Source organism: Tamandua tetradactyla, chromosome 3 (genome assembly GCF_023851605.1).
Source record: "Tamandua tetradactyla isolate mTamTet1 chromosome 3, mTamTet1.pri, whole genome shotgun sequence".
In the NCBI taxonomy this organism is placed as follows: domain Eukaryota; kingdom Metazoa; phylum Chordata; class Mammalia; order Pilosa; family Myrmecophagidae; genus Tamandua; species Tamandua tetradactyla.
In genome coordinates this window covers 189,425,425-189,446,216 of record NC_135329.1, presented here as the reverse complement: position 1 = coordinate 189,446,216, position 20,792 = coordinate 189,425,425, and the positions used below count along the sequence as shown (strand labels likewise).

The 20,792-nt window shown below is 36.8% G+C and overlaps 1 protein-coding gene across 5 annotated transcripts in view; it reads right to left on the bottom strand.

Annotated features, from left to right (window-relative positions):
* SPAG16 (sperm associated antigen 16) overlaps positions 1-20,792 on the bottom strand; it is a 1,149,776-nt gene that overhangs the window by 286,845 nt on the left and 842,139 nt on the right. The gene's annotated exons all lie outside the window — the stretch shown is intronic.

Sequence of the window (20,792 nt, the reverse complement as noted above, 5' to 3'; positions counted from 1 at the left end):
CACATAGGAATTTAGAATAATTTTGAAATAACATCAGATGTTTTTATTGTTACAAACTTAGCCAGATTTTTCCATTGCCTAGGGAACTTAGAAGCAACATGATAAATTATGTGTTATGGGAAAATGCTTATAATTTAGTAAGTGATAGCAATACGTTTATGTAAAGATTTGGTAAGTGAAAGGTACTCGGTAATTAAAGGACAATTTAGGTATACTTCCTATTAGCCAGCTGAGGCAACTCCAGTGTTTATGACTGTGCCTCGAGTGTAATAGAGTTCAATAAATATTTGTTAAACAAACAGATCAGGAATGTCTCCTCAGAGCTTATTAGTTTTACTTTAGTCCAAGCCTTTCCATATCAATATTGAGGTAAAATTAAGTCTAACTTTGAAGTACTGAATCACATAGGAAATGTAGGAGATAGAAGAAGATGTGGGGAATCCAGAACTAAAAACTTGGACCATCCTTGAGATTCTGTTCCATTCCTCCTCTCATCTTGGGTGAACTAGAGGGTCCTCTGCCAATCAACTTCCAAGGACCAGAAGAAGAAATTAGAATATTATTAATCCTTATTAATTGATAGTCTGTGTCAGAGTTGTTAGGTCTGAAGATGGAGAGATGTGGCAAAGGGATTGGTTGACAGCTAAATATTTTATCTAAAATTCTGGACAAGTAAGAAATTAAAGGGCAACTATAGGGAGAATTTGCTTTAAACTAAGAAAGACAGATGCCAAAGAAAATTATTTGAAAGATTGTGTGATGAATTGAAAGAGAATAGAGACCTGAGAGGTGGGAACCTCACTAAAAGGCAATTCTGGCAAGTTGTCGGTTCTAGTACTAATACTGAGGAGGAAAGGTACTAAAGTTGCTGCATAGAGAGCTCTCAGAAGATCAGATTTAGATCTATGGCTATTTTTTGTTGTTGTTTAAGTCAGATATATTGATGTATGACTGACACAGAGTAAAACATCCTTTGTAGTGTACAATTCTGTGAGTTTTGACAAACACATGCAGTCATGTAATCATCATCACGAATAAGAAACGGAACAGCTCCATCATTCCCCAAATCCCCCTGTAATCCTTTTGTAATTAAGTCCTTCTTCCACCTCCAGCTCCTGGCAACCGCTGACCTGTTTGCTGTCCAAATTATTTTGTCTTTTCCAGAATGTCATATAAACAGGCTCATACAGCATGTAGCCTTTTGTAGTCTCTTTAACTTTTGAAATTAATAGCGTTACTTTTGCAGATTATAGAGACAGTGCATGTTCACTGGGGAAAAATTAAAATATTTAACTTAAGAAAAAAGAAGATATGGAAATGCTTTCCAAAGACAATCATCGTTCACATTTTGGTGCATTTCCTTCCATATATGCCTATGTATGTGTGCCAACAGAGAAAAAAATATTTATAAAATTGAAATAGTACTATATGCGGAGTTTTGTATTTTGTAACTTAATATTGTGACTGTTTACTTAAGGATTAACTTGTCCTTGAGGACCAGAGGCAAGAATCCAATCAGCAGGTCCAGGGATGAGCAAGAAACAGGAACAGAACCTCAGACACCCATATAGAAAACCTCTTACTCAGTATGGCTATTTTTTATAGCACCAAATCTCCAGAACCTGGTGTAGTTTCTGCAACATGGATCTTGAATAAATAATTGAATGAGTGAATATCAAGAATAATCAGCTGACTGAAATTTTTTGTGTCTGTGAGAAACAAATGAGTTAAAAAGCAAAAGTGGAATTTAGCCAACTGGACAGAAGTTGTACTTGAGATGAAAATGAATTGTCGCCACTCCTGGTCGCTTTTGTTAAGCATCCCCAGCCACAACTTAATGCGCAACTTCCAAGAAAAACACTAAAAACAAACAACAATAAAAATAACCAAAAAATGTGAAAATAAAGAATGAAAATATTAATATTAATTAATAGGAAGCTGGGAGAGCAGAATTAATATCGTAAATAAAAGAAATTTAAGTGAAAAAATCACTAGAGATGATTATTTTTTAAATTACTATATAATATTGAAAGGAACACTCCATCAACAAGATGTGACAATGGAAATTTTTAGGCACATAAAAATAAAGTCTCAAACTACAGGAGATAAGTTAACATAATTACAAGTCAAAATTATAATTTTCCCAAATAATGGGAGAAGATTTTAATACACATGTATCAGAAACTGATAGATCATGCAAAATAAAAAAATAAGCAGATATACTGGATTTGACTAACAAAAAAGCTTGATCTAAACTAGAAACCAGTATATATAAATACATAAGGTGTATCTGGTATATATGTAATAGTTACAAAAATTAACACGATAGGTCACAAAAGTTTCATGAAATGTCCAAGAAGAAATGTCATGAAAGCCACATTTTCTCACCATGCTACAAGTAAATTAGAAAAAGAGTTACATTAAAGTTAAAAAAAGAGTTTGGAAACTAAACAGGGAAATCACAATGTAAATTACAAAACATTTAGAATTATGGTAGTGGAGTGCTATATAGGAATCTAGTATTTTATCCATGATTATTCTGTACACCCACAACTTCTATAATAAAGAAAAAAATTCAAAAATTAGACATTTAGAATTAATTCAAATGAAAGAATTCATATTTAAACTTGTTGAATTGTAATTATAGCTCAATTTGTATTTTTAGAGGGAATAAATAAAAATAAATGTATTAAATATCAAACTGAAGAGGTTATTCCTCTCTAAAGAAGAAATTAAAAAGATAGAAGAAAAAAATTAAATAGTATGGAAACACATAAAAATAAAGTTAAATTAAACACAACTAATAAAAAATTAATACTGGTCTTTGAAAAGAATACTAATATAGACACATAGAAAGACTCATCAAACAGAGAAACTGACAAAATATGTCACTAGTAATCAACATTAGGAAATGAGAAACCATATTTAAAGATTAAAAAAATTACCCCGAAATGTCATGAAGTATTCAACGCTAATAATGTGAGTTCTTCAGAAAATGGAGTTTACAGAAAAATATAAATCTAAAAATAACTCAACGAAATTTTTAAAAATTGCCATAACTGTAACAAGAGCATATTTAAAATCAAGATGTTAAATACTAAATCAATAGAAAAATGACTCACCAAATGAGCAGTAGAACCAAGAACAGATGAAAAAAATACATGGAAACCTTTTCACCAACTTCATTACTAGTTTAAGTAAGCAAGTTAAAAACATCACTGCGTATCTTCGGAGTAGATCCAGTTAACTTGACCCCCTAGTTCAAGATCATACCAGTGGTCATGGGTGCACTATCTTTCTTCTTTAAAAGAACTGCCCGTTTCCCCCTGCTCTGGGGCCAGTCTCCTCAGAGAAGCCTCAAGTTCTTGGACAGGGAACTGATTAAGGGGCTAGGTATCTGGCTCAAGTAGGGGCAATAAGAATACTTGTCCAGATTTTTCAAATTAGAAAGATTCCTTTTCTGATGAAAAGGTTTCAAAAATATGTAGTTTCCATATCTTAGTTATTAATGTCCAAGCTCATTATAGTGAAGAAATTGATCAGATTAAGACCATCTGGGAATACGGTGGCACTGGAATTTTGGTTCTTCCCAAACCAAAATGTCAGCAGGCTCCTCCCCGTCTGAAGTTTGGATTTATGATCCAATGACCATCCTAAATTTACTGAAGCTAGTTTGAGTTTGGGATTTTCACTTAAAATCAAAGTCCTATTTTTATCCTTGTTCTTCATCCTATTAAAATTAGCATATATTTGTTTAATGATGAGATTAATAAGAATGCAGGGAAACAAGCAGATTTGCATTCCTGGTGGGTGCACTAACAGCTAAAATTAATAGTTTTTATTGACAGGAAGTATGCTCAATGCTATTAATAGCGTTATTTCATTATGTACAACAATCTCATTTTACAGATGAAGACAATAAGGTTTAAAGAGGTAAAGTGAATTTCCAAACATTACCTAATGAGGATTCCAGTGCAAGTCTGGTTAACTTCAGAGTGTGAGATTTTAATCACAGCACAATATTCTATTTTTTGAAACTAATTTAGCATAATATATCACAAATATATTTTAACAAATATATTTAAATAAAATATATTATTTTAATATATTGAAAATATTTCCCTGTTAGGATATATTTAAATAGTCAATAACTCAGAAAAAATTTTGTCACAAAGAATTTCCTTATACTATTTATAAGGCTGGGCATTAGAAACATAGGAAAATAATTCTAGGATGATAGGTAGGTAGATAGATAGGTAGATAAAGATAATTTAGATATAGATATTGTGCTGTTTTGAAACTGTTATGTAACCCAGAAAAAACATGTTCTTGTTTTTTTTTTTAAGTATTTTGATAAAACACATACAAAGGCAAACATTCTTAACATACAAACATTCCATACTTGGTGCACAATCAATGGCTCACAATAGCATCACATAGTTGATATTCATCACCACTATCATTTGCATCACTCCAGAAAAAGAAATGAAAAAAAACAAACTCATACATACCATTCTTTTTACCCCTCCCTTTCATTGACCACTAGTATTTCAGTCTACCCAATTTATTTTAACCTTTGTTCCCCCTATTATTTGCTTATTTTTATCCATATTTTTTACTCATCTGCCCAGACCCTAGATAAAGGGAGCATCACACACAAAGTTTTCACAATCACACAGTCACATTGTAAACGTTATATTTCATACAGTCATCTTCAAGAAACAAGGCTACTGGAGCATACCTCTACAGTTTCAGGTACTTTCCTTTAGCCACTCAAAATACACCATAAACTGAAAAGGGCTATCTATATAATGTGTAAGAATAACCTCCAGGATAACCTCTCGTCTCTGTTTGAAATCTCTCAGCCACTGACACTTTATTTTGTCTCATTCCTCTCTTCTCCCTTTTGGTCAAGAGGGTTTTCTCAATTCCTTGATGCCAGGTCCCAGCCCATCCCAGGATTGCTGTCCCATATGGCCAGGGAGTATACCCCTGGGGGACATGCCCCACATAGTGGGCGAGGGCAGTGGATTCACTTGCCGTGTCATCTGAGCAACAAAAGAGGTTCTCTGGGGGTGACTCTCAGGCCTAATTTTAAGTAGGCTTAGCCTATACTTTGCAGGAATAAGTGACATAGGGACAAACCCTAAGATCGGGAGCTTGGCCTATTGATTTGGTTGTCCCCACTGCTTGCAAGAATATCAGAAATTCTCCAAATGGGGAAGCTGAATCTTTCTGCCTTTCTTCCCATTCCCCTAAGGAGACCCTAGAAATTCTTCTTCATTCACTGTCCAAATCACTCTGGGATTTATCAGGGCATCACACTAACCTGTGGACAAACCAACAAAATCTCATGCCCTATTGAAAAAAAAAAACATGTCCTTTTAATTCTAACTCAGTCTTGCGGGAGATAGACCTATCGTACAGTTGGATCTTTTGATTAGGTCGTTTCCATGGAGATGTGACCCGCCCAGTTGTGGGTGAGAACTTTTGATTAGATTATTTCCATGGAGTTGTGGCCCTGCCCATTCAAGGTAGGTCTTAATTAGCTTACTGGGAACCCTCCTTTTTGTTTATCCACCAAATATTTATTTAGAAACTATCACGTAAGAAACTGAAGATACAGAATAAGAAGCAGCTCATGGCCTCAGAGAACTCGTAGTCCAGTGGTGGGAGCAGGCACAGTAAGTGGTAAGTGTATTTTGTAGTAAAAATTAAAATAAAATGTGGCAAGCTATGGTAGAGAAATTCACAGAGCATTATTAAAGGGAACGCTCGCAGAAGGCATCCTGGGGGAGGTGATGTTGAGCAACGTCTTCCAGCTATGACTGAACAGGAGCACTTGTATGCACAAGTTCCAGTTCAGGAAAAAGTCAAAATGAGTGACTTCTAAAAATTTTTAGGCAAAATTAAAATAGATTTATAAATTCCAGTGAAAAACATAACAATTTAGATCACCTACTTTATTGGATTGGGGAAAATTTTCAATAGAAAAGTTGGCACTATTTTTTAACTGCTAAAATGTTACCATCTGGGCATATTTGAAATGCTGACAGATAGGCAGACCACCTGGGGTCTAGTGGCCAGGGTTTTTCATCACTGACATAGAGGATTTGTCAGGGGAAGAAAGGAAGGACAGCCTAAAAAGGGGAACAGTGTGAGCAAACATAAATGAAAAAACAGCATGATGGATGGGGGAATAACAAACATTTAGCTAAGTAGGTAGTAAGGCAGGGAAAGGCAAGAAAGACAACCAAGAGGCTAACAGAGGCCTGATCACATAAGGCCTCATTTTAATATGCAGGTCCTTGTAGGACTTTATTCTGAGAACAGCAGGGAGTCCTTGAGGGTTGCTGAGCCAGTGTGGAGGATGGGTTGAGCAGGGAAGAGTGTCCTTCTCTGTCTCTGAGGCTCATGGCTCCCATGTAGTTTCCATTACCCTTAAGCTGTCAGGCATGGAATGGGAGGACAAGCGTTGGCACTCAGATGGAGAAGCTGTCCCTGTTACCCATCCTCCCCAGCTCCCCAGCCCCCAGCCCCAGACCAAATGTAATTGTCTTTGATGAGGCCATCATTATCCTCATCTTCACCCATTCCCAGGTGGTACCTCTTCTCTGCTCCGGGAAGTTGGTGGTGCTGGGAGGTGGCATGGTATTGGTGGCAGAGGTGGCATTTGGCAGCAAGTACAGTGAGGAGACCGAGGGCTACAGCCCCCAGCACAATCTCTATCAGCAGAGACCGTGGCTGGGCACCAAGGCTCAATTCAGGGGACATGGTTGATGCTGCGGAGAGCACTGAGGACCCCACAGTGGTTTAGCTTGCCTCACTCATGGAGGGGTCTGAAGACAAAGGTGAGCCTTGACCTCTTTGCACAGAGTTCTGGAGGAGGAATAGCTAGAGCTGGAGAATATGTGCAGGTGGAGCACCTGTATCCAAGGAGTACCTGGAGGAGGAGTATATAGGCTAGGAGAGTACCTTCAGACCTGCAGAAACTGTGCACATCTGTGGTGGAAGCCTGGAGTCCTGTAAGAAGGTAACATTTTGGAGAAAGCTCAGATGCAGATGTTTGGAGATGCTTGGAGAACCAACATGGAGAAAAGAGAAATGAAACCAAGACACAGATATTTGGAGATGCTAAACTAACAGATGAAATCCAGATTTTGCCACAGAAAATCTAAGTGAGGCCTCACAGAAGCTAAGTGAGGAGGTCCTGGAACTAGGAGCTGAAAGCAATGAAACCCGGGAGCAAAAGGCCAGCAGATGTCCCCATGTGCCTTCCCATGTGACAGAGAAACCCCAGAAGTGAGCGACCTTTCTGGAGTAAGGGTGTACTCTTGTTGGTGCCTTAATTTGGACATTTTCATAGCCTTAGAACTTTAAACTTGTAACATAATTAATCCCCTTTGTAAAGGTGAATCCATTTCTGGTATATTGTGTTCCAGAGCATTAGCAAACTAAAACAGATATACACACACTATAACATAAAATCATATAACTAAACCATTATTTCAACTATTATAATGGCTTTGCCAAAAATTAGTAATGACAACGGAAGATGTACATATATAGTTCAATGAAAGTAGCAGCAAACAAAATTGTTCATACTGTATGATACATGCACACATAGCATATAGTGAGAATAATATTTGTAGTAATTAAATCAGAAATGATTATTTTTTGGTGATATGATGATCATTTTAATTATATTTGTCCTTTTATTTTCAAAATTCAAATTCCATGGAATTAGCATATGTTAAATTTTATAATCAGAAAAAGTTTTGAATTATTTACACAATGGAATCAAAACATCATGCATGATACCTGTCAAGTGATCTAGCCTTCATTTCCTAAAATTCTGCAATGTAAAATGGGCAAAGAGTGGGGCCATCAAGCAAATGGCTGAATCATTAAGCCAAAGAAATATCAGTTGCTTTTGATATGTGAAGGTAATGACCTGCAACTTGGTATTAAGGTATAACTATAATAAAATGTTTAGGCTCATTAGGAGGAAAATTAGTATTTCAAACATTTTTAGTACTGATACATTAGTATGCTTCTTAGGACAGTGCTGCAATAAGCATTAGCTCATTACCCTATTTCTTCAGTACACTAATGGCCCAAATAAGGCAAGGAGATTATGGAATTAGAATGGAAAAAGAAGGTAAAATTTGGGAATGCTCAGGGAGTTCAAAGCTAAAGAATGAGGGAATATAAAGGACTGGAAAGGTGTGAATAAGTTTGCTGTCATTATATAATTCTTCCTTATGCCACTGTCAGCAGGCCAAACATGAAAATCGATTGTCTTACCACTCATTCCTACAAGTATGAGGTCCAGACATCCCCAAAATCATCCACAAAACAGAGCACTAATTGATGATCATCATAACTTGTTTCCTGTTATATTCTAGTTCATGTCTGAAGGAAATCTAAATAAGAGTGTGACTAAATCCAGGCGAATCTGGCTCAACCAGTAGGAAACCTATTTACTCTTAAAACAAATATTTATTGAGCCTACTATGTGTCAGCTGTTGTTTTAAGCAGTGAGCAAAACAAACTTCTTGCCTCATGAAACTAAGAACCATCCAACAAATGAAATAAATTAATAAAATATGTGTGTTCAGTGCTAAAAAGAATTATGGAGAATTAAAACAAACAAACAAACAGAATTTCAGGGTGTAAGTGACACGGGAAGTTCTTCTATACCACATAAGGAAGACCTGGTTGCCAAAACTGAAAAACTGAGACAAAGAGAACTGGAGACTGTCCAGCTAGTGCAAACAGCCTAATGTGCCCCTTTCAAAACAGAAGCCCAGAGCCCTCAGGAATGCACAGACAGTGAGACTGGGACAAGAAAGTAAGCCAAGCTGCATTCCTTGAATGTGCTACCCTCATGTGGGCCGCTATTGCTCTGTGACCTGTGATTCACCCCACACCCCACACCCCACATACCTGAACCCTGTCACCCACCCCCCCACCATGCTGCAATTGCTCCTAACCTGACACCTTCCCATGCCCCTAGCACCCCTCAGCCTGCATATATGCACACCTCTCCTGTGCAAACGTGTGGTCTTATCCCTCCCCTCCTGAGAAGGGTGCACCCATGCTTAGCCCTTCAACCCCCATGTCCCCCTCCCTGCCCTCTGCAGGTGGTCACCTGCCTGGGCTGGGGGCACTCACCTTCATGCCCAGGCCATGCCTGCCCCCAGGCCATGTAGTGGTGCAACCTCACCCTGCCCCACCTTGAGTTCTGGGCACATGTCCATCAGTATCCAGACCACTCCAGATCCACACATACATGCACCCTGCCATGTCCCAAGCTCTGGGCAAGTGCTGACCTGTGTATCTGGGCCATTCCCATCCCTAGTCCATGCAGGTGCAACCCCAGCCCATCACCCATAAGCTATGCTCATGTGCATAAAGGGGCCCTGGAGGGACACTCATGTCAATAGGCCAAGCCTTTGATCTTGAGTCTTGCTCTTGTGAAGCTTACATATGTAGCAGAGAAGCTTAGCTACCTATAGGCATGCCTAAGAGTTACATCTGGAGAACCTCTTCTGTTTTTCAGATGTGGCCTTTCTCTCTCCAAGCCCAACTCTGCAAGTGAAATCATTGCCCCCCCCCCACTACATGGGACATGATATCCAGGGGTGAAAGTCTCCCAGGAGGCATGGGAGATGATCGCCAAGGATAGGTCTGGCCCTGGCACCATGGGATTAACAATGCCATCCTGACCAAAAGGGAGAAAAGAAGTGAAACAAATAAGGTATCAGTGGCTGAGAGTTCAAATAGAGTCAAGAAGCTACTCTGGAGGTCACTCTTATGTAAGCTTCAGTTAGATACTGCTACCTATCATAACTTGCCAATCCCCAACCAAAACCATTTCTGCCAATCCTAAAGAACACCTAGGGCATTATATAAGATTCTACAATGGTTCCATGCAATAGGGTAACTTTCCAGAAACCTGCAAGCTCCATATGGGTCCCTGGACCAGATAAGTCCTCAAATGCTGAGGGGATAGCCTCTTTAGAAGATCAACTAGTTCCACCCCCCATCTCATATTATTGAAAATTCCTTCCAACATGAAAAAGTTAGAACGGGCATAGACCAAATACCCCCTAAAGAGTGGGAGAAAGATCAAAGGTTATGGTGGAGTTAAACAGAAAATGTAGGTGTTAACAAATGAATATGATTGCTGAATCATTATATTGATATTTCTTTTAGTCTCCAGTATGTTAGAGCAGCTGGAAGTAAAAACTGAAATTGTTGAATTGTAACCCATACTAAACTCTGAAATCTGTTCTACAACTAAATGTTGTGATATGCTTTGAAATTTGTTGCTTTGTATATATGTTGTTTTCACCAAAAAAAAACATTTTAATAATGAGGGAGAGATTAACAGATTACCCAACAGAGAAAAGCTGAGACTGTTCAATTGTCTTGCCACACAAGAAATAGTAAAGGATGAAAGGAAAGACACATAACAGTAACTTGAAGCTATATGAAGAAATATGTAAACAAACTAGACAGAATGTTTAATAAAGAGTGTTGAAGTATAAGTAGCCTGGTCAAGGAGGTCCTCACTAGGAATATACTTTCATATTAAGACCTAAAGGATTTGTGGGGACAAGGAAGAGGTACATGATAATAAAGGAGAATAAAGGTTCTGAGCAGGAGCACAGTGACCAAAGAGACAGTGGGGCTATATCTCAAAGTCCTTATTTCTACATGAAATCAGGGGGAAAAAAAAAAAAAACATCAACAACAAAAGCCTGATTCTATGTGTTATTCAATAGTGTTTTATTTGCAGATCAGATAGAAACTATTGTAATGGAGATATTAGGATTTAAGGGATAATTGTGATTACTGAATCATTATACAGATATTCCTTTTTGGTTTCTGGTATATTGGAGCAGACAAATAAATACCTAGATCTTTAAATTGTAATTCAGCTGCCTTAATCTCTGATGATTGCATAGCCTTTATCCTGTGCCCCTGTGATTGTAAAAGACTTGTGACTAACCTTCACTTGTACCCATCTATCCAGTTTTTCAACTTTAAAATCTTGTGATCATTAAAGCCAGCCCATAATTCTTATTAATGAAGGGTATTGGGTCAGCCCAGAACTGACCTACCCCAAGTCCAAAGTTATCTTAATAGCCAAGACAGGCTCTAAACAAAATGGGCCCATCTGACCTATTCAGTAGCTTAGACTCTAACCTATAAATCACCTATATCTCATTATAATACTAAAAATCATGCCCATGATCAGATTAAGGCCATCATTTTCTAACATAGGTTCTGTGACTAAGCATGTAATCAATCTGCATCTGCTCAATAATTAGATCACTTCTAATTACATCATCTGGGGACACTGTGCTTATTATCCTAAAATCTGCCCATCTTTTAATATTATCAAACTATCAGAATTATTGCAGTTCAGGGAGACAGATTTTGGGCTGATAGGCCATCTGATCTCTTGCTACATGCCTAGTAATAAACTTTTACTCTCTTTGAAACCCTGGTGTCTCAGAAATTGGTCATTTGAGCACACAGGCAAAAGAATCCACTAGCTTTGTCTAGTAACAGTTTGGTTACCATGAAGGGACAATGCCCCAGCAGAGCCGGTAATCCAGGTAACAGCCTTTTACGGCTGCTGGACTGAATTTATTCTAGAGGCTCGGCAACTGGGATTTCTCTGCTCTGCCAGCACTCCAAAGAGTTTGGCACCTTAAAAAGCTTCAAAGAAAGAAACCATTTCCAGTTCCATATCTGGACATCTGACTGGGTGAGTGGTAAAAGTGGATCATGGAGTAAATATGGCAGTTTGAGTCCCCCTGGACTTGGATTTAAGGCCCAGTCCTGCTTTTAGAACGATCCCCTTTGCTCTAACATCTACACCTTTCTGTTTTCTGGTACCATGCTGTATGAGATTTGAAGCCCTGACCTAAATTGGTCAGTTGAGTATACTCCTGGAAAATGAGTAATCCAACAATTAATTGGTATTTAATGAAATTAAGTAGGGCTGTTTAAGTGCTAACCAGTGTGTTACCTAGGTATAGTAAGAATTTAATACTTGTTTGTTAATTGGTGTTAAGTGTTTAATGCCTGTTTAATTGTTAGTTGATGTGCATGGTCTAGTTATTAAATGGTGTGTTAAATATAATAAGTGTCAAGTGTCTGTTTAAATTTGTTGGTTGGTATCCTATTACATTTGTATTGATCCAGTTTTCCTAATTGGTTACGATTATGGAAATGCTTTGAAAAGGGAACCTTTGGGTTGTATTTGAAATTGAAAAGATTTTAGTTATGAGTCAATAAAAAAAGAGTTTATCTCGGTGACATAATCTGACCTCCAGATGATTTAAAATGAAAATACTACCGTTAGAGGTAAAATTAAAGATACTACAGTTCAAATTGTTCTGTGAAAAGGTAAAAATGGGCTGAGATAATATATTCAATCCTTTATTTGTCCCTCTCAAAAGTATTTCTGTGTTTCTGTTTCTTCTGCAACTAACTTCTATTTGTCTGTTTTCCTGTCTAATGTATATTCACATACCTCTAGATGGTAATAACAAAGTAACAAACACTCTTACAAAAAAAACTTTATTGAATTGCTTAAGAAATAAACAGGCAGTTTTATATAAATTTTAAACAAATTGGTACTTCTGAAGTAAAAAGGAGAAAAGAGTAAAAATAAAAGGTAAAAACTCTCTAAAAGGTGAGATTGAAAACCCTAGTTTTGTAGTTACTGTAAACAAACCCGGACATTAGAAAGAAACTGCTCCTGAAATTTCCCTAAAGCAGTAGAAAACTGCCAAAGGGCTGCCTCTAGAAAAAGCAAAGACCTTTTCCAATTGTCCTGGTCACAGATTTTAGTGACATAGATCCAATAATTGGAAATAGTTAAAAGAAGGGCCTACGAACTCTCAAAACTCCATGGCCCTCACCTAAAACTTTCAACAAGCCAACTTTGTTCTTTCTGGGCACCCTATCCCTGTCCCCAGAGCATAAGCCCCTAAAACAACTATAATGAAAACCTGGATACAGAAAGGTGGGGGAAGTGTGGTTTAGGATTCTTTTTTTTATGGGGTCTGGAGATTAAAAATGGTAAGCATAGAAAACTGTGGAATAGGCCATGTCTGTTAAAATCATTTTTTCCAATACCTTTGCAATGGTAACCATAGTAATCCGATTATTAGCAAAATACGAATAACCTTGGGGTGGGAGTAACTGAATAAAATCTAATTACCAAATTTCAGTAGTAAAATGAAAGGTCTTTGAAAGGTATGAAGGTCTCCTGAATTTAGGCTTGGGACAAAATACACAGTTGCAGTATATTTTCCAGAACTTAATTTTAATGCACTTTAAAAATTGTTTATAATTTTAAGATATTATGCAAAAAGATTTTTTCAACCTCTGATAAGAGGAATTTTATGATTACTTTTAAATTGAACAAGCTTGGGTATGTTCTTCCTAAATATATACAAGCTTACTGATAAAATAAGCTAGTATTTTGAGTACATTCTCAATACTCCTCTTAAAAATAGCCTAACTAAACAGGTTAGGTTACATGAACTGTGCAACATACCTGTAAAATGATGACCCTAATAAATATAGTAAAATAAGAATATGCTGATGCTTCAAATTTATCCTATTTAAGAATTCAATTAAGTAAGAAATACAAATGGATTTTTAAATAACTTGCTTACCTCTATTTCAAAGAATCTGGCTTTTAGTTTCTTGACCATTTGTTACCTCAGTATGTGGAAGAATTTGAATTTGTAGTAGCTTTGTTAATGCCAATCAGTATATTTCTGTTAGTAAATGTTGTTATAAATGAGGAAAAACTAATTCTTAGCTTTAAAGAGTTTATATTCTAGTTAGAATATACTAATACGAGGGCATAGTATAAGACAGTAATAACGAAGGAATTAAAATTCTGAAAGTTAAAAAGAAGACAGATGAAGAATGACCTAACAAGACCTCATAGAAGAGCTAACACTTGTAAGAAAGACCTTTAAATAAGAAAGTAGCATTTAAATAAATAGAGCTCTAAACTAAGTTATTTAAGAACTTAAATTTTCCTGGTATTATTTAGCACTTGGAAATAATGTTGAGAAAATTTAAGTTTCTTCTGGATATAAATCCCTTATATATTGAAAAGCTGATTATATTTTAAACTTGGGGCTTTCTGACCTTTGCAGGTAGTGCTGGGATTGGACTGAGAAATTTTAAGCATATTGTAAAGTAATCATTTGTATGTTCTGAGTATAAAATATATAGATGCCTGGCTGTGTTCCAAGCCCAAGCATAAATTTCTTCCTTCTTCCATTATTTTGTAGTATCTCTGTCTCTCCTCTCCTTCATGAATACTTTTATTGGAAGGAAGTATGCATGTTCAAAAAGCTTTGTGAATTGTTATCAGATTTATTTCTGATTATGTGCAGTCTGGATAAAATGTATGTTTTTTTTTTTCTCTCTATTAGAGAAGTTGTGGGTTTACAGAGCAATCATGCACAGAATACAGGATTCCCATATACAATCTTATTATTAACACCTTGCATTGGTGTGAAACATTGTAAAATTGATGATAGCCCATTTTTATAACTGTACTATTGACTATTGTCTATGATTTAAATTAGGGTTTATTGTTAGTGGAGTATAGTTCCATGGATTTTTAAAAATTTCATTGTATTACCATATTTACAATCTAACATTTCCCCTTTTAATCACATTCATATATATATATATATATTAGTGCTGCTAAGTACATTTACAATGTGCTACCATAATCATCATCCATTACCAGAAACATTCCCATCATTCAAAGAGGATCTCTGCACATTTTAAGCCTAACTTCCCATTTCCTAACTGTGCCCCCATCCCTGGTAACCTCTATTTTAAATTCTGACTCTATGAGTTTGATTATTCTAATTATTTCAAATAAATGAAATAATAATATTTAGCTTTTGTATATCATACCTTTTTTTAGTCCTCAATTCCCCCATTATGCCTACTTTACATTTATTTGATTCTTTTGTGTTGTATCATATTAGGTGCCTTTTCTTTTCTCTCTGGATATATTTTTCATCTGTTTTCCTGTGGTTACCATGATGTTAAAAACTGAATATCCTAAATATATAATAATTATATTTGGTTTGGTACTAACTTAACTTCAATAGCAATAACATCTATTTTTCATACCCCTCTGTTCCCCCAACTTTTATTTTGTAGTTGTTTCCACTTATATATTTGTGCATTATATGCCCAAAGCCATAGACTTATAATTACTTCTTATGCATTTATATTTTAGAACCTGTAGAAAGTAAGATGTGGAGTAACAGACCAAACAATACTGCAATAATATTGGCATTTATAATTACCTGAATGGTTACCTTTACTACAGATATTTCTTTCTTATACCATTTTGCACCACTATCTATGTCATTCCTTTTAGTCTGGAGAACTCCTTTTACCATTGCTTGGAAGGCAAATTTAGTGGTGATGAACTCCATCAGCTTTTGTTTACCTGGGAATGTTTTAATCTCTCCCTCATTTTTGAAAGAAAGTCTCACCAGATCAAAAATTCTTGGTTGGCAGTTGTTTTCTTTCAGCACATTTAGTATTTCAACCCATTGCATTCTTACCTAGTGCTTTCTGATGAGAAATTGCCACTCAGTCTAATTGGAGCTCTCTTGTATGCAACTCATTGCTTTTCTTTTGTGGCTTTTTCCTAAAGCCTTTCCTTTCCTTGTCTTTTCCATTTGGTAATGTGATCAATATACTGAAGTAGAGAAAACTCCGTTCCACCCAAGAAAGCACCTGAGCCTCTGAGAAGTAGACAAAACTTTATTATTGGCAGGTCCAGAAAACTCTCCATCCAAAGCCTGAGCCCTGAATATTCTTTGTTTCCAAATTATATAGGCTAGTGAGCAAGGTGGGAGTTACTAAGGGAATGGGTGGTAAACACAGGAAAAGTACAGAGGCAGAACTTGCCGGGTGGGAGTTACTATCTGGCCCTTAGTTGAACTCTTTTGTCCAAGATAAGGGCAGTTCCTGGACATGGCAAGAAACAGTCCTGGCAGCCTCCTTTTTTATCGGTATCTTTGGTCATGCTTGAATAAGCCTGGATGTGATTTAAAACACTGCAGACATTCTGCTTTTCTTCCTTCAAGAAAACTTACATTTATATACTTTTACGAATGCATAAATTTATAGCGTGATGCACACAAATACACAGATTAATATGATTAAATGCATAAAGTGATACACATAAATTCATAAAGTTATACAATAATACTGAGGTTAAACTACCTCAAATATGACAGGGTATATTTTTTCATGTGGATCCTGTTTGGTGTTCTCTGGGCTTCTTGTATATGCATATTCACATCTTTTGCTAAGTTTAAGAAGTTTTCTGTCATTATTTCTTTAATTATTCCTTCTGCCCCTTTATCTCTTTTTTCTCCTTCTTGGAGTGCATATATTGATATGTTTGATAGTGTCCCAGAGTGTTTTAGGGTATTTTTGCTTTACATATATATTTTTGTTATTTCTTCTCCTCAGCTTGACTCATTTCAAGTGTCTTGTGTTTGAATTCATTGATTCTTTCTTCTGCCAGCTCCAATCTGCTCTTGAAACCATCCAGGGAATTTTTAATTTCAGTTATTGTGGTCTTCTACTCCAATAATTCTTTTTGGCCCCTTTTAAAAGTTTCTATCTCTATACTGAGATCCTCATATTGCTAATTCAGTGTTTCCTGATATACTTTAGATACTCTCTGAATTTTCCTTCATCTCCTTGAACATTGTTAAGATTCTTTTTTTTTAAAGGCTTTGGTTAGTGTGTCCACATTCCTCTTCATTAGTGTTTTCTGGATTTTTATCCTCTTCCTTTTTGGATGAGCCATCATGTCCTTCTCTGTTTATCTTATACTCTTTGTTTGTGCATATTGGATATTTTAATATGTTTAAATGTTAACTCTGGGACCTAGTCCCTGAAATGTTTGATTCCTGATTTTGTAACCAGTTGGTGATAAGACTGAATTTCTCAAGCTCCAGTCCTCCTATCAGGTAGGTCAGTCCAAGGAAAACGCGGTGTGCAGGTTTTTCCCTGTCTTTCTGGGCCTATGTCTTGTCCTGGGCTTTTGCTTGTGAGCTGTTTTCAGTTTCTGTTTACCGGAGTTTGCTTGTCCCCCCTGTTTCTCAGGAGGCACACCTCCCTCTCCCAGATGTTTGAAATTGGCCAGCCTTTGCCCCAAACTATCTGCCTCGATGGTTTCCTACATACCTTTCCTTGACTCAAGCTGCTCTTTTCCTGGAGGGCAAATTATGGGAGGAGAGACACACCAGAAAGGACTTTCCCAAGTTACTCTCCCAGCTGAAAAATGGCCAGGGACCCATGAAATGGACAGACTGTTTCCAGAGTCCTGGAAGGGTGCCATGAGTTTCCTTCATGGCTCCCCAAAGTTAAGCTGTTTGGCTTGCCTAGCAAATGCAGCACTTCAACTGTTTCCTGCAGCCCTGAGGAAGTAAAATATCTTTAAGTCCCTTCCCCCACGGCATTTATCCAGGACAAGTTGAAACAGTGGCTGTCACTGCATTTGTCTAGAGGGGTTTGAAACAACAGCTGCCCTTAGAGCCAGGCCACCAGGAATCCGAAGTCACTAAACAAAAGCCATGATCCGTGATAGACTGTGCCTACCCCTGGTCTAGGGCAAGAGGGTTTTTATGTCCCTTTTTGACAACAGCGAGCTAGCCAGTGGCTGGACCCCATGATGGTTTGCTACAAGAGTGGGGGATGGGTACCAGTGGCTGTATAACAGAAAGCAATTCATTGTTCTTCACTGTAATTTATCAGCTTTTCTTCCCACTTTTCCCTGGATACTGTATAGTGTTTTTCTGGCTTCTAGAGTTTCAAAATAGTTGTTTCAGACAGTTGCTGCCTGTTTAATAATTGTTCTGGTGGAAAACCTCAGCCCGGAGCTCCCCACTCAGCCATCTTCCTGTAATCTCTTCCATCAATTTTTAATTAGCCATCTCTGGTACATATAACTTGCTACCTTACTTGGAAAGATATTTATCTATATTGCATATAGGTTTTAATTAATTATAGCCTAGTTTTCCATAATACTTAGCATAATGCTTTTCATATTGCAGATATTAAATAAGTTGAATGCAAAGTTCTGGTAGAATTGAGGGTAGATTGGCCTATTTTCCCTTTCTGCCAAATATGGTGCAAAATTAGTGGATTTCGGAAGGCTAAGGGGAGAAGAAGTTTTAATAAATCACTGAGATCCTTTCTACTCTATGGCAACTTTTAAAACTAATGCTTTATTCAAGGAGAAATGGAAATTCCTAACATGGCATATGAAATTAATGTATTCTGCCTCTGGCAACGAGCCTCTTCTAAAAGCGCTAAAGATAAATTTTATGACTCTCATGTGAGTTTACTTCATTTTCGGTGTCATTATTGGCATTGTTTCAGATATTCACATGTGAGATCTTTGTCTTGTAGACCCTTGGTGTTTTTTTCTGATGTGGCCTGTCATATTGCAGCAGTTTTTTATAATAAATTTACATAGTTACATACTATAATGTCAAAGTAGGGCAATAGGATTTCTGGAGAATAAAAGAATAAAGCAAAAAATATAAAGCAAAAACTAAAGCTTAATTCTCAATATCTGAAGAGAGAATAGTGTTAAATTATTTTGTTTTGGAATTACTATGTTTATCAGAGGAAAGATGTCAGTTCTGCTTTGGGGTTCGTTAGTATCTGTTGAATCTCGATAAATTTCAGAAATACCAAATGTTGAAAATAAAGTATTGTTTCCTGAAAAGCCTTCTAAATGATACATTCATATTGTATAGCTATTTTTCAATTTCTAAAGAAAATGTTAATGATTAGCTACACATTATTGAAAGAGACATAAAGGTTGCCCAGATCAATGCCTCACACAGAATAGAAAAGTGAAGGCTTGGGAAGTAAGGGACTTGCCTAAACCTTCATTTGGGAACCAACCAGAACTATAATTAAGGTCTCTTGCATTCAAGTCTACTGCCTATTATCATTCAACTACACTGTCTATCTTTATATTTTATAAGGAAGAGGGCTAATTATAAAACTTAAAAAGAAATCCTACCATTTTTTTCAATCACTTTTCTTCTGGTTAAATTCACTGACACTTAAAAGCAATTGCTAAACAGACTTCCACTTCTGGCTACAACTAGAGTAACAGAGATCAGGTTTAACCTCCTGCATGAAACAACCAAAAAAAATGACAAAATTTAGCAAATAATGTTGATATTGTGTGTCAGGTAATAAAACGACAATAATCACTGAGAGATGGAGAACAAATGAGGCAAGCCATAGAAGACTGACATACCACCTTGACAGTTTCTGTTCTATGTGGTTCAGGAAGGAGGAATGAATGCAAGGGCATTGCAGACACTGTAAGTTAAGGAAAGGGGACTAAGAGTCTGGAAAGGCCATGGCAGTACAAGTTTGCAGAGCAGAGTATGGCAGACTGCTGCATGCAGAGAATCCTAGAGATTTGTAGAGTTTTCTTATCCAGTAATCAACTGAGTAGTGATCAGCATATGCATATGAGGAAATTACCCAAGGCCTGGAAGAGCAACCTGAAATGATTAGAGGTAATAGGGATAGGTACTCACACAAATTTGGGTCTGCTATCTGACCCAGCAGCTAGATTGAAATATTTCAAGATTCAAGGGCATTGGTAAATTAAAGTACAAAGAAGTATCTTGCTTGTATAGTGGGGTAGTGGAAATACTTGGCCTTGTATTTTGTACTCTCCAGTCTAACCTAAAAACCTTAGAGACAGACATGAAAGAGCTAAACAGTTTTTAAGTAACTTAATGGTATCCCAAAACAAAGTTAAATAATATTTATAGGAATACAAAAATATCCAGCATCCAACAAGATTAACTTGATTCATTCAAAAGGTACATGGTAATACCTCCCCATATATGAGCAAACTAAGCCTATGGAGAGGTTAAGCATCTTGCCCAATTTCACACACCAATAAGTGGTAGATGGGCTTTGAAATTCAGTCTGTTTGAGTATAAATCCTGTGCTATCAGACAAATAAGAAGATAGGAATCAATTCACATGTTAATCAGGTACAGGGCCTGTATTCAGAGCTTCTTCTTTTTGTTAAACCAATAATTAGTTTATTTTTCTCATTTAACAAGAAATCCAGAAATAATATGTTCAGTGTTGGAGCAGACAATCAAAGCCACTGGGAAGGCCAGGATCATTGTGACTTTTCTGCAATGTCCTCCTTACACAGTAGCTTTCATCCTCATAATCATGACATGGATTTTTTAATACTCGGTCTTGGATCTCATTTCAGGGTTAGAAGTAGGGAGGGGAGAGGAAAGAACAAAATGAGTAGTGAAAAATGCAGGTAGGATTGACCCTTTCTCAAGAGCTTTCCCAGAAGCCCATGCAGTGACTTCTGCTTAACTGTCAATGTGAAACATGAGTGAAATAAAACCCAGAAGTTGGAGATTTAAAAAGATAGCACATTTACTAACCTAACAAAACCAAGATTGTCTAGATATGGAAGAAGAAAAGTGTGGATATTAGGGAAGTAACTGGAAGTATTACTCACTCTTGGCCAGATGGGAGATGGCAAACATAACAAAGAGTACATTTGATGAAAATAATCATGATCTGATCTCAATGCATTTCAGTTAGAGACCAGTAACAGGTACTAAAAAAATGCCCAAATATTACACAGTACAGAACACACACACTTCTAAATATCC